This window comes from Symsagittifera roscoffensis, chromosome 9 (assembly GCF_963678635.1).
Source record: "Symsagittifera roscoffensis chromosome 9, txSymRosc1.1, whole genome shotgun sequence".
Taxonomy (NCBI): domain Eukaryota; kingdom Metazoa; phylum Xenacoelomorpha; order Acoela; family Convolutidae; genus Symsagittifera; species Symsagittifera roscoffensis.
The window spans coordinates 9,478,727-9,493,942 of record NC_087070.1 but is presented as its reverse complement, the minus strand read 5'-3'; positions in this window follow the sequence as shown (position 1 = coordinate 9,493,942).

Here is a 15,216-nt window from a genome sequence, read left to right as displayed (position 1 = left end):
AACATCCTCCCCCCCTGAAGAAGGAAGAACCGGAGCGAGCTTAACGGTCGGCCGCGTGACTTCACGGGTTGCGGTCCTGACAAGGGCGGATCGGGCGCAACCGTCCTGTCCGTAGTTTAGCTTGACGATTCGGGCGAGAGGGTAGTACCCACGCGGACTATCGGACTCAATCACCCACACGAGATCGCCTGTTTTAAGAGTGAAGTCAGAATGAGTGTGCCACTTGACACGCTTATTCAGCGAGGGAACATATTCTCGAAGCCAACGAGACCAAATCGCGTTAGCATATGACTGCGCTCGCACGTACCTTTTCTTGTGATCGAAGTGCTCCCCGGGTAAAAGCGAAGGAAAGCTTGTGGCATGTTGTCCAAGCAAAAAATGGTTTGGGGTTAACGCTTCTAACTCACGTGAATCGGTACTAACGGGAGTGATTGGCCTCGAATTCAAAGCCTGTTCAACTAAGCAGAGTGTTGTTCCTAACACCTCTTCAGTGACTCGCCTACTGCCTAGGATATCGTACAGCACGCGCTTCACGCTTCGGACGAGGCGTTCCCAGGAGCCGCCATGATGGGGTGCGCCTGGCGGGTTAAATTTCCAAGTAACACCTTTATGTGCAAAAATGGTCGGAGCCATGCCATTCCAGCTCTTGATGCAGGCAAGTAATTCCTTTTCCGCACCAACGAAGTTCGTGCCATTATCCGACCAGATTGTGCTTGGCGTACCACGGCGCGCAACGAAACGTTCAATGCCCATGACACACGAACTGGTGTCCAGAGATGGTACAATCTCAAGGTGTACAGCCCTGGTGGTGAGGCAAGTAAAAAGGAATCCCCATCTTTTTTCCGTGCTTCTGCGAACCCGAACGTAAAGCGGTCCAAAGTAATCCACACCCGTATGATTGAAGGGTGGTTGCTTGTATCCGAGACGTTCGACCGGTAAATCGGACATAATTGGCTGGATTGTGCTTGCTTTGCGTTTACGGCATGTTACACATTGATTTTCGATAGACCGAAGTAGTCGACGCAACCCAAGTACTGCATATTTCATATTTAAAACGGAGTGCATGTAATCTAATCCTTGATGAAAATGCTTATGGTGGAGGCTGCGGGCCAACAAACGAACTAAGGTATGTCGGGCGTCGAGTATTATTGGGTGCTTAGTATCAAACTCGGTATTCACTAAGCGCACAATCCGTCCGGTGGAACGAATGATTCCAGCGGGACCGATAAATGGCGAGTATGTGGCAATTTTACTACTATTCTTAATAGGTTTGCCAGCGGTGAGTGCTTTTAACTCAATGGGAAAGGATTCCATCTGAGCAAGATGAATCAGTTTGCTTTCTGCAATATCAAGTTCAGTGGGGTCGGTGATTCGTAAGTCTTTACCACGAAAATGCTTATGTGAAGGCAACACCCTCAACATAAAAGCGACTACTCGTTTATATCTTGTAAAGGAACTGAACCTTTCCCAATTGAACCCGTGTTCGGGATGTTTGATTGATGTGACATCGGTGACGAAGGATGATGATGTCTCCAAGCAATTATCAACATCACAAGTAGGACCCTTCAAACAAATTTTATTGATTACACGTTCGTCGGGTATAAACGGCCAATCAGTAGTCCTGAGGATGCTCGGACCAATAACCCAGCTGCTATCCTTTAGGGCTTCCGAAGAAATCCCCCGCGTACCGGTATCAGCTGGATTATCGCCGCTCAGAACATGGTGCCACTCATCAATAGTGGTCGACTCGAGGATTTCGCCGACACGATTAGCGACGAATACAGGTAATTTTTCAGTGGAGTTTAGCCACTGCAAAACTGTTGTACTATCTGTCCACATAAAGACATGATTAATAGAGACGGTAAGTGCGGTTAGTATATCATCTTTTAGTCGTGTGGCGAGCAGAGCAGCTTGAAGCTCTAGCTTCGGTATAGATAGCGCTTTCATGGGCGCAACGCGAGCTTTACCAAGAATGAAGGATATTTGAGTTTTATGCGAGCTCGCAAGTCGCGCGCGCAAAAATCCAACAGCACAGAAAACGTCCTGCGAGCTATCACCGAACATGTGGAGCTCAATTTGATCAACAGGCTCTGTGAAGTAACAACGGGGAATAGTCAATTGCCCTAAGAGAGGGAGACCGGAGTGCCACTCGAGAAACTTATCTCTTATGTCTTCTGGCAATTCGTCGTCCCAACTTTGACCACTGATTTTCCAAATATCTTTCAGTAAAAGACGGGCCCTAACTGTGTATGGAGCTACTAACCCAACAAGGTCAAACACAGAAGAGACGAAACTCAAGACGGTTCGTTGAGTTATTGCTTTATCGAGAGGACGATCCACGCCTCTGCTAACAACCAATGTGTCTTTCACATGGTCCCACTTAAGACCTAAGACGTGTGATGATTGTTCGGCACCGTTACATATTTCCTTGATGGGTGAAGATGAGGTTTCGGATTCCTCGGGGTTCATTGCTGAAGTGATTTCATCAGCATTACTGACAAATTTAGTCAAATTAAATCCTCCCAATTTTAGTAAGGAAACCAAATTGCGACTAGTTTTAATTGCTTGGGTAACGTTCTCGAATGAATCCAAGTAATCGTCCATGTAAAAATTTTCATTTACGACTGAGGCGGCCTCAGGGTATGTGGACATATTATCAGTTGCTGTTTCACGCAACGCGAAATTGGCGCACGTAGGCGAATCCCGTGCGCCGAATATATGGCGAGTGTACTGATGAACTACCACATCGGAAGTGGTATCCTCCCGCCACAAAAAACGGAGCGAAATTAGAAGCCCCATTAAGGACTCGGCGCACCTTACCCGGCTTATTCGGATTTACGACGGGCTGGTGCGGAAGATACCACTCGCGATCGGAACGCTTACGTGGATCATGCGGTTCGACGGTAACGACATAGCCTTTCCTAATGTCCTCTCTAATTGTTTCTGCGTATCTTTCGCGCAGCTCAGGGTCTTTACTTAACCTTCTCTCCAATGATTTAAATTGGGCGAGTGACGAGTAATAATTGTTTGGTAGACTGACATTACTATCAATCCAAAGCATAGGCACAATGTATCTTTCGCCATTGTGAACGGTTTCAGAATTGAGGATGGATAAAGCATGTTTATCCGCGGCGGAACGGGCATTGACTTGTTTGAAAGCACCATACGATTCCAACTCGTACCAGGATTTTATCTGGTCGGTCAGAGAAGAATCTTCAACAACACACTTGAAACACGAAGAAGTAGAATTACCGGACGGCGGCAACGGACCACTTAAGACCCAACCTATCGGTAGGCGAACGGAACACGGTGAGTTTTTATCATCTCCCAAGATGAATTCAATGGGTCTAACGGCGTGGTAGTAGTCTTGTCCGATAATAACTTCAACGTCCTCATAAGTATATTGAATGGGCTTAATAGGTGCTAATTGTGGATATTTATTCTGCAAATCAGCAATATTGATTAATTCGGAACCAATCCGAATACTGTCTTTAACATATGCACAGAGAGAAAATACGAAATCACTATTATTCGGCTCGGAGGAAACTGTAAACTTGACCCTCTGAGTCTCAACAACGGTGGTCGAATTGAAACCACTAATTGACAAGTTAACGGGCTCCCCTACTAAGCCGAGACGGTTTACGAGTGACGAAGACACCCAGGAGTGAGTCGATGCACTATCACAAAGAACCAACGTCAGGAGACTGGTTACATCCGAGGATACACCAAGTGTTGCAATTGGCAACAACCCTTTAGAAGATTCAATGTCATGTACATCACTAACAGCGGCATGGGTGGAAGTGTTTGGATTTGTTTGTTCCAGCCTTATTCGAGACATTTGAATTTTCCTTCCGAGGAAATATTCTTTCGGCTCCATGGAGCAAGACATTATGTGTGCTATCACACTCTGGCTTTGGGCACTTTTTTGCTCTAGAACATTGCCGGAAACTATGATTGCCATTGAGACAAGCGAAGCAAATTTTCTGTTCAGCTACGTATTTTGCTCGCTGAGTAGCATTCTTTTCCTTAAAAACAGCACAATTCCACAATGCATGACTACCCTTACACAAAACACACGGCGGAAACTTAGACTTATCCTGAGCCTTACTACTTACCTGGCTATTGGCTGCAAAAACTTTGGTTGTTTTTGGTTTAACTGGTTCCTCGTTTTTTGCCTTAGAGTTGAGTAAACGTAATCTTTCACGCCCCTCGGCCTTTTTTTTTCAACCAGTTGTTAAAGTCTAAGAGTGTTGGTCGCTGCCAATTATGTCTAACAGTATGCATTGACCAAGCCTCCTTGAGGTTAGGCGGAAGTTTACTAACAGCTTGGTTTAACAGGTTAACACTCTTTAGATCATCGTTGAAAGACAATGATTTGAAAACTGCTACGAGGCCAGATATTGCAGAGGAGAAACTAATGATATTTTCCGAATTGTGCATCTTAAGTGGAGGAAAAGTATTCAGCTTATCAAGATGCGCACCAACAATGGCATGTGGTTGCCCAAACTTCCGTTGCAAGGTGGCCAGTGCATCCTTGTACATAACGCCACTATAACTAAACTCCGCAATTGCGGTTTTTGCTTTGCCTGTGCGTTTTTAAGTATGTCAATTTCGTATCATCGGTGAGAACAGCGGAATCAACGGTGGACTTAAACTGACCAAACCATTCGTGCCAGTTTAACGGGTTGCCGTCAAACTGGGCTAACTTCCATTCAGGAAGATGATCTTTGCGGCTATGCATCAATAATTCCGCCAATTCACGAGCGGAGAGAGGTCGATCCGATGAACAACCTTGGTTCGGATAAGCGGGAGACGGTGCGTAGTCTTCGTTGACTGGCTGATAACCAGTATTAGTTTGATTGACAAAATGCGGAACATGTTGTGGATGAACTGGGGGAGTATTAAAATACACAGTCCCACCACTAGTATACGGAGCGGCGGTGTTACACGATGGGACAACAGTTGTCACATTAGAAAAAACGTTTCCAGCATTACAACACTGAGCAGGCGTGACGATTGGAGTTGTAGCAGCCAATCGCCATAAGTTTGCATCACTTGTGTAGTAATCGTTGATACTAGGTGACACAGTATGCGGAACAAAGGGAAGATTATGTTGCGTCTGGACTGGCGCTGCATGGCAATTAGGTGCCGAAAAGAAAACCGGCGTTGGGTTTACTCCAGAAGATGAGAAGCCACCACCAGCAAATGCAGGCGACAAAGAAACAAAACCAGAACCTGGTTGGGCCGGTAACATTGGGACAGATAATGACTCCGGTTGCGCGATGGCAAAACTACCATTAGTTATGATTGAACTCATGGTCTGTAAAGGAACAGCAGACGGTGGTGACACGTGTGCACTAGAATGCATATTGTTAACTGGGAATGGAACAGAGGCTGGGAATGAAACAGAAGCTTGCAATGGCAAACGGCTTGCACTGCCAAATTGAGGCATAGCCCGATGTCCATAACTATGGATTCCAGGGTCACTAAATGCTGTGTGCTCATGGTTATGACTATTACTGGTGTGAATTGCATTAGCAAGGAGGGCGGAAGTCGTCGGTCCTGACGAAATGGGTACATGAGTGAAGGCCTGCAAACCTGGCGCACTAGCAATGTCGGGAGAATCTTGTGAACTAACAGAGTCTACCCAATCATTAGTTCGATCGGTTGCTACCTTTGAAATAGGTTGACTTACTCCTGTTAAGTTACTTTCCGCTACCTTCTCGCTAACCTCAGATGAACTGTCCACAAGTTCAAACGCTTTCAATTCCATTTCAATTAGTTGCTTTTTATGATTTTTAGCCAATTGCTCTAGTTCCAGCTGACTTTGTTCGAACTTAAGACGGTTCTCTTGCTCTTTAAGTTTTAAAGATACTTGATACTGCCTTTCCAGCTCCTCATGGCGTCGTTTTACTAAAGCTAACTCATGCCGTTTCTCACTTGATGACATAGTGCGAACAGTCGACGTATGACGAGTGGCAGCAGATTTATCAGACTTATGTGAGTCAAGCTTTCTACTATCCTTAGACTTATTAGAGACCTTAGACCTGTTTTCAGATACTCGTGCTGCTGAATCACTTGTTTTGTGCGAGTGTGAGGATGTCTCAGACCTAGTTTGTTGTAAAGATCCCTTGCTCCCTGTAATGCCGGCTGCTGGAAATGCCGAAGGTTCAAGGCTCATCTTGTAACTCTGAGCTTCGTGCATTACTTTATCGTTCATTTCGGTTACTTTCTTAAGCCAAAGGTCTTGCTGAGCAATAATTTTTTCAGGATTTTCCGTTTTTCCCGCTAACCTAATTAATTGCTCATTGACGTCGACAGCTTTTTCCAACGCAATTTTACATTTGTAAACAGCATTATCAATTTTTGTAGTGCGACTATTATTCTCAATGTACTCAAGTAATAATGAGTGACCTTTAAGCAGCTCATTTTCTAGATTTAGACGGGTTTCGAATAACTTGCGTATCTTACTTTGGAATTTTTCGTCCATGTTTTTCACAAATTGACAATATTCTACGGATGCTCACTTATAGAAAACAATCAAAAAAATGAGATACTGTTTTGGTACGTAATCAAATTTGCATTAGTAAATCAACATTAGCTTACAAGACGGGGGAACTTGACGTCTCAAAGCTTTTACCTGAAGCCTATTTCTTATAGCTTTCCGAGCTTTGAGGGGTAAGCGGTTTCGCTTCTTACGTGTCTTAAGGATGTTAAGATTAGCGCTATAACGCCTTAGAAGGAGGAGAGTATTTAACTCAAGGGAAGGAGGCTGGTGAAGCTCTTTGTACTTCTCAATTAGTACCTGGTCCTTAGCCTTACGCTTAGAGATAAAGTCTTTAACGACGTTGAGAACGAGAATACCTGTTGAACCTAAACTTTCCTCTATATCCTCGGTTCCGTTCCGTCTACAGTATACGATCGCACAAATGTTTGTCCTATACCTTAATAACAAATTGACAAGTTGCTCACTACTCAGCTTGCGGTTATTGTTGCCTACTTATCGAGTTATTAATGGCGTCGTGCCAAATTACAAGGTCGTTACGGTGCGACAAGTAGTGATGAAGGTAGTACTGTATCGTTTTCTGAGAGTCCCTAGCGTTAAAGTTCAAACTTAAACCTGGCTTCGTAAAGCAAGTATCTTTGACGCGCTTCTGGGACGGAGCGGGACGTTTTCGGAGCGCGTGATCCAAAGAACTAGCTCCTAGAATGAATACCATACACTTAGGGGACCTATGCGACGGCTTCGTTACGCTTAAGTACCAATGGGGTTGGAAAATTAAGTAGGTCGGTTGAACTCCAACAACACACACGGAGTAAACCTGAGGATGAAAGAATTCAACTTAACTCACTTAATATCACCGTACCTGACCTTTTAACTTTACTGTCACGCAACGAAGTCAATAATCTGACGGGCTGAAACGGCTTTGTTTTACTCGAAGCGAACTGGCTTTCAGTTTCACCAATGGTGGGTGGGGGATCAGGCAAATTGGTTAAGTTCCAACAACACACGCGGAAGAAACCTGAGGATGAAAAAACTCAACTTAATTTGCCTGATATTTCGCTACCAGACCACTTAACATAAGGTTGGTGTCATCTTACAGCACAGTTTCGCAGAATTCTGGAGACGTTTTGAGGATTTTTTGGCAATTTTTTTAGTTTTTATACAAAATTTTTCAGAAAATTTTGGTCAGCAGGTTCGAGTCATAAACCAATCCAAAAAACTAGTCCAGTACCTCTTGTCTATGTTTCGATTTCACTGATTAATATTCCGTTCACATATATCCAAAAATTTTTGGTATCGAGAAAAAATGTCAAGTCAGTTTGTCTATGTACCGACTGTAAGATATTTCAGTTCAACGGAACTGTCCAAAAATTTTGGGTATTGAGAAAAATTACCGGGGGCTAGCTTGCGGAAAAATTTTGAACATATATGACATCGTATAAAATTTAAAGCACGAATGGAGAGTTTTAAAAGTTTTGGAAACGTCTTACAGTTTTTAATTGGAGATTGGCGACACCGGGAAAAAATCCAAAACTTCAGGTGTCGAGAAAACACAGCTCAAAAATCCAAAAGTCAACAATCAGGGCACCTGAACAGGCCTCTCTTCCACCACTCTGCTCTTTCGCCTGTCTGCCCTGTCGTGTGTCGGCTTACAGGCTCCTCGTCTGTCTGCTTACAGGCTCCTCGTCTGTCGGCTTACAGGTCCTTGTCTGTCGTCTGTCGGCTTACAATCCGACTGCACTTTTCCAATTTGGCCAATACACTGATTTTGGTCAACACACAATTTTGGCCAACTGGTAAACACACTGATGTCTGGCCAAAGAGAATATGCCGACGACTTTTGAACTTGGCCAACTTGTCGCTGATGTTTTCGTGTTTTCGACTAAACGTCCACTTTCGGCCAAACGCCCACTTTCGGTCAATTCGGCTGGCTACTCGACCAAATGGACCCTCGGCCAACTGGGTACGCTAGGTACTTTCGGCCAAACGGATGAGGCGGTATTCGGTGGTAAACGGGTGAGGCGGTGGGGCGCCACAGGGGGGAGGCTGGGATAATAGACTTGAAGGTTTGCTGGAATACTCGATTGCAGGGCAACCCCTGCTCGATTGGCCTGAAGGAATACTCGAGTCCCTTGTGGGGTGCCAAAATATGCTCGCTAATCTCCAAACGAAAATAATTGAATCCAAATTCGTAAATTAATAAGAGATATTTATCGGTAAATAACTCAAGCAATAGATAAATTTCGGTATTTTTCTATTGATCAGGACATCATACAACATTTTTAGCATCTGTCCGTTTTTGGTACAACTCGGCGCAAGCTAGCCACAAGAACCGGTCGGTAATGTCCTTGAGACAAATTGCTCTTTTTGGCGGTCAACCTTAATCAAGGCTGAACCGAATTAGAACCAAAAAACAGTTAAAATAGGAAGTAACCCCCGTTTTTAGTATATTAATACATGGGCAGGTGGGGGACTCGAACCTACGTCAACTGTTATTTCACACATATAATCGGCGTTAGCTTACTTTGTCTTAGTCCGCTTGGCCAACTGTGCTTATTTTATATGCATCTATACTCTTGTTTTATTCTACATTTGCATTGCAACAACCGGCATGACCTCTAATGCTAGTCTGTGTCAATCCGCTTGATGATCAAGCCTGACCTAAATATTTTTTTATGGGACAGACAGCATTACACTAAGCTTCCTTCCGCTGTCTTTGGAAAAAAATTTGGAAACATTGCTTTGCGCACTTCTGAAACAAAATCCCGGGTTGACCTCCATAGACCAAAAATGCTTGTCATGCATTTCAATTAATGAACTTTTAAAGAACTTTTAAATAACTTTTTTTCTTGTTTTGACATAAAAGTCAGTGTATCGTACTAAATAAAAACGAACATTTTTGTCGCAAAAAACGCCAATCATACAATTTCCATGTATGGAAAGTGCATGACAATCCTTTTTTGATAGCGGCATCAAAAATTTTTCCAAATGGGTTTAAAATTGCCCCAAAATTTTTTTCCTCAATTTTTTAAACAGCAAAACGAATTTGAACATCTTTCACAGAAAGAATTTTTTTGCATGTAAAATTTACTTTTGTGTGCGCATAACGTAATCCTGGATACATTAATTTTGGATTTTTTCCTTTTCGTTTAATAGTTTCTTTCAAAAACGCTAAAACTTCTATTTCTTTTGAATGGCATGCTTATGTATGCTATGATCAATGTCTGATAATTTAAATAAAATCAAATTTTGAAATTAATCATCGTTGAAAGTTTTGCCAAAATTTAAAAGTTTGATACTTTCGTCATATTAATTGTGTAAGACAAATTAAAAATGTTTGAGGCCGTTTCCGATGCATTTTGAATGCGAGACAATCAAATTTCTACTCTTGAGTATCCAAGGTTTTTTTCCCTGGTTTTCGCTCAGGAACATATCCTAGAAGTTTTGGGAAAATAACTTGTAAAAAATCAATGCTTTTGTTTTATGGAAAAATGCTAGTCATACAGTTTCCATATATGAAAAGTCACTAATCATAGACCTTTCATGCAGTTTTTTTTGTAATAATGGAATTTCGTGAAAAAATTGAATTTCATGAAAAGACGAAAGTGTTATGATCAACATTTTTGGTCAACCGAGGCTGACAAAATGACCTTTCATCTCGAATCCGATTAAAACGGCTGAATAGTCGACTAGTGAAACCCTAGGAGACATTTTTTTCTCGCTCGACTGAAATAGTTAAAGTATGGCAAAGTCGATTTAGCGCGCCTCGCAACTATAACGAGTAAAACCGGAGAAGCAACCCTAGAGCGCCCTTTGGGGTCGAAGATGTTCTTAATGCGAGCACATATAAGGAAAAGTTAGAAATATAAGAGAGCCTTTATTTCACAACTTTTGGACTTTTCGGAGAGTTTTCTCACGTTGTGTCGAAATCCATATTCGTTTTAGATATTTTCTGGTTGATGAAAAAACAGCCATGAAATATTGTTTGGAATTTGATCACGGTGCTATATTCTTTTATTCGAGTTTGACCAATTTTTGCAATAATTTGCTGATAAATATAAAAAACTATTGTGCCATATCCGATGGATCAGAATTTACAATCACTTTCTTGCATTTGTGTTTTTTCGGGCGAAAACCAAAAAACCATACTCAGCCAGCTCTGCTGTGAGATTTTGATAAGTAACTGCCAGTGGCAGCAGGAACTACAAAAGACAAAGAAATTAATAAAAACAGCAAATGTTTTTGAGATAAATAATATAGTCGTAGATTGCAAAGTCTTGCTTTTTTCTTGCAAAGGCAAGCAAATTGGCTTGTTTTTCCGCTCCTCTCCACAAAATAGAATTTCAGTTTTATGTTGTCGTAATATAATTTATTTTTGCATAGTGAATAACCTAATTATTGTGGGCACATTTGTTTTTCATACTTTACATCGTAAAATCATGCTTCAGCCAATAATAACGTGTAAGACAACTTAAAAAAAAATTGGCTCCCCCCAAGTTTCAAAATTTCCATTTTTTCAATCGTTCCACGTGTTATTATAGCTGAAAGCGTAATGTTATGAAGAATGGTATGAAGAATGAATGTGTTCACGATAGCTAGTTTGTTCACAATGTAAAAATTCATTAAATTATGACAATGTAAAACTAAGTTTTCAAAAGTAAGAACGAAATGCGGGGGAAAAGTGGAAAAGAGCCAAAATTTGAAATTGAAGGGAACGGTGAAAGAGTCTACAAATCTTGCAAAACTCCTGCAATCTGAGTTCATAATTTGGGCTTTTTTCCATTTTCCCATCCTTTAAAAATTTATAAATATCAATTTTCGTGTTTGTTTCATGTGTTATCAGGGGCGGATCTAGGAATTTCTCGAGGAACGGGGAGTGGATTTTCAAAAATTTTCAAAAATTTTGTCGATCTTTTTTTAAGGTAGACTAAATAAATTTTTTGAGCTTTATTAAATCAGTACAAAGACCTCATTTTGAAAAAACAGGCCATAAAAGGCGTTTCAGACATTTTTTGGAAAATGTTGACCAAAAAATCGCGTTTTTTGGCGCGAGCTCCCCCCTCAAAATAAGTAATTATTGGCGCTAAAAAAAATTTTAAGGTCAGTCAGCCAAAAATGGAAATCTCAAAATCTTACAAAGCGGGACCTTTGGGTCGCCATGGGATCGAGTTCCTGAATGGGGGAAGGCGTCTTCCCACATCGCCTCCCCCTCCCCTAAATCCGCTGGTGATGAAGACCAAATTTGTTTGTTACCCGCACCGAAGTTTCATGGGTAATAATCGATTATAATTTATTTTTGTTGACTAAAATGTCGTCTATATACTCGATTATCATGCCAAATTTAGACCACCTAATTGATTATAACAAACCTAAGTTTAACAAAATTATGAAAAAATGAAAACAACACACAAAAAGATTTGGCTCTTTTCCAGTTCCCCCCCTTCAAATTCAAATTTGAAAAGCTTATTTAACGTTTTCATAAAGCAATGAAATTTGGCGAGGTGAACAAATCGACAACTGTGAACAGATTTTTTCTTCATATTTTACAGCGTAACATCACGCATTTAGCCGTAATAACAAGTAAAACAAACATAAAACTCGGTATTTTGAAATGGGGGAACTGGGAAAGAGCCAAGACTTGAATAAATATGTTATAATCCATTACAATCGATTAAAATGGATTATTTTTCTTTTGATAAAGTTTTTGAAAAATAATCGATTATAATCGATTATATTGGGATTTTTTCGCTTAAAAAATTACTGTCATTATAATCCATTTTCAATCGATATAATCGATTATTTTTGTTATTTTATAGAGACTGACAATGAAAATCCAATGAAATCGATTATTATCCATGAAACTTCAGTGCAGGTATGGCGTAATCAGTCGGTATGCCAAATTTTGTAACAATCCGACAATATGAACAGATAAATTACTCAGGTGGGGGCGAGTCTCGGTTTGTTCACCGTGTCAAATTTCAGGGGGGGGGGGTAGAAAATCTCGAAAGGGGGGAGAGATTGTTAAATAGATCCCGCTTTACGTAATAATATGTTATAATCCATTACAATCGATTAAAATGGATTATTTTTCTTTTGATAAACTTTTTTTAAAAATAATCGATTATAATCGATTATATTGGGATTTTTTCGCTTAAAAAATTACTGTCATTATAATCCATTTTCAATCGATATAATCGATTATTTTTGTTATTTTATAGAGACTGACAATGAAAATCCAATGAAATCGATTATTATCCATGAAACTTCAGTGCAGGTATGGCGTAATCAGTCGGTATGCCAAATTTTGTAACAATCCGACAATATGAACAGAAAAATTACTCAGGTGGGGGCGAGTCTCGGTTTGTTCACCGTGTCAAATTTCAGGGGGGGGGGGAGAAAATCTCGAAAGGGGGGAGAGATTGTTAAATAGATCCCGCTTTACTAATTGTAATAAGAACTGAAATGCGAAAATTTACGCTATGATAAACATGTGGATTTTATACTTGATCTTCTAAAACCCCTGGTAACACCGTAAAATGATAGTTTACGCCACTCTTTTCCAGTTTTTGATCCCCTCATAAAATTACAAAATAAAGCTGCTCTATAATTATTATCACGGCATGTTGCATGTGAGCAATGTTGTAAAATTTATCCACCTGTTAACGCTGACACATTTTGATGCAGTTTATAACATGAAAAGTAAGTTTGAAATGATTTTCAACAATTGAATTTCAGAAAAAATTAAGGGGGCTGGAAAAAAGCCGCCGAAAAGAGTCGAAAGCTTTAAAACAAGAGGAGCGAAGTTAATTTTTACAAGATGACACTGACTTCGATAGTTATATTGGGTTTGCTGTTCACTGCAGCTGATCAAATGTCGTTGCGTATTGCGAACGGCGAGAACCGAAATGTTTCCACACACTTCTTTGTTCAAGTGATAACCGTTGGCTGGGTAGGCTACGGGGGAATGGGAACTGCTTACCGGAACGTTTTACTACAACCACCCAAGGCCAAACTTGAACTCGGGCAAAGTGGGGTTCTTTCCCAGTTTCCTCCCTCCTTTCAAATTCAATTATGAAAAGCTTAATTAACGTTGTCATAATGCAATGAAATTTGGCATGGTGAACAAATCGTCAACTGTGAACAAATTTGTTCTTCATACATAATAGTGTAACATCACGCATTTAGCCGTAATAACACGTAAAACTAACAAAATTCGGTATTTTGAAAGGGGGGAAACTGAAAAAGATCCAAACTTCATTGCTTGATTAGTACGTTACTCGATTATCATGCCAAATTTAGACCACCTAATTGATTATAACAAACCTAAGTTTAACAAAATTATGAAAAAATGAAAACAACACACAAAAAGATTTGGCTCTTTTCCAGTTCCCCCCTTCAAATTCAAATTTGAAAAGCTTATTTAACGTTTTCATAAAGCAATGAAATTTGGCGAGGTGAACAAATCGACAACTGTGAACAGATTTGTTCTTCATATTTTACAGCGTAACATCACGCATTTAGCCGTAATAACAAGTAAAACAAACATAAAACTCGGTATTTTGAAATGGGGGAACTGGGAAAGAGCCAAGACTTGAATAAAAATGTTATAATCCATTACAATCGATTAAAATGGATTATTTTTCTTTTGATAAACTTTTTTTAAAAATAATCGATTATAATCGATTATATTGGGATTTTTTCGCTTAAAAAGTTACTGTCATTATAATCCATTTTCAATCGATATAATCGATTATTTTTGTTATTTTATAGAGACTGACAATGAAAATCCAATGAAATCGATTATTATCCATGAAACTTCAGTGCAGGTATGGCGTAATCAGTCGGTATGCCAAATTTTGTAACAATCCGACAATATGAACAGAAAAATTACTCAGGTGGGGGCGAGTCTCGGTTTGTTCACCGTGTCAAATTTCAGGGGGGGGGGGAGAAAATCTCCAAAGGGGGGAGAGATTGTTAAATAGATCCCGCTTTACTAATTGTAATAAGAACTGAAATGCGAAAATTTACGCTATGATAAACATGTGGATTTTATACTTGATCTTCTAAAACCCCTGGTAACACCGTAAAATGATAGTTTACGCCACTCTTTTCCAGTTTTTGATCCCCTCATAAAATTACAAAATAAAGCTGCTCTATAATTATTATCACGGCATGTTGCATGTGAGCAAAGTTGTAAAATTTATCCACCTGTTAACGCTGACACATTTTGATGCAGTTTATAACATGAAAAGTAAGTTTGAAATGATTTTCAACAATTGAATTTCAGAAAAAATTAAGGGGGGCTGGAAAAAAGCCGCCGAAAAGAGTCGAAAGCTTTAAAACAAGAGGAGCGAAGTTAATTTATTACAAGATGACACTGACTTCGATAGTTATATTGGGTTTGCTGTTCACTGCAGCTGATCAAATGTCGTTGCGTATTGCGAACGGCGAGAACCGAAATGTTTCCACACACTTCTTTGTTCAAGTGGTAACCGTTGGCTGGGTAGACTACGGGGGAATGGGAACTGCTTACCGGAACGTTTTACTACAACCACCCAAGGCCAAACTTGAACTCGGGCAAAGTGGGGTTCTTTCCCAGTTTCCTCCCTCCTTTCAAATTCAATTTTGAAAAGCTTAATTAACGTTGTCATTAGTGTGTCCAACTGAATTCTTTTCGTCTGTTTTTCAGTTTCAGTTAAAGTTACAGTTCT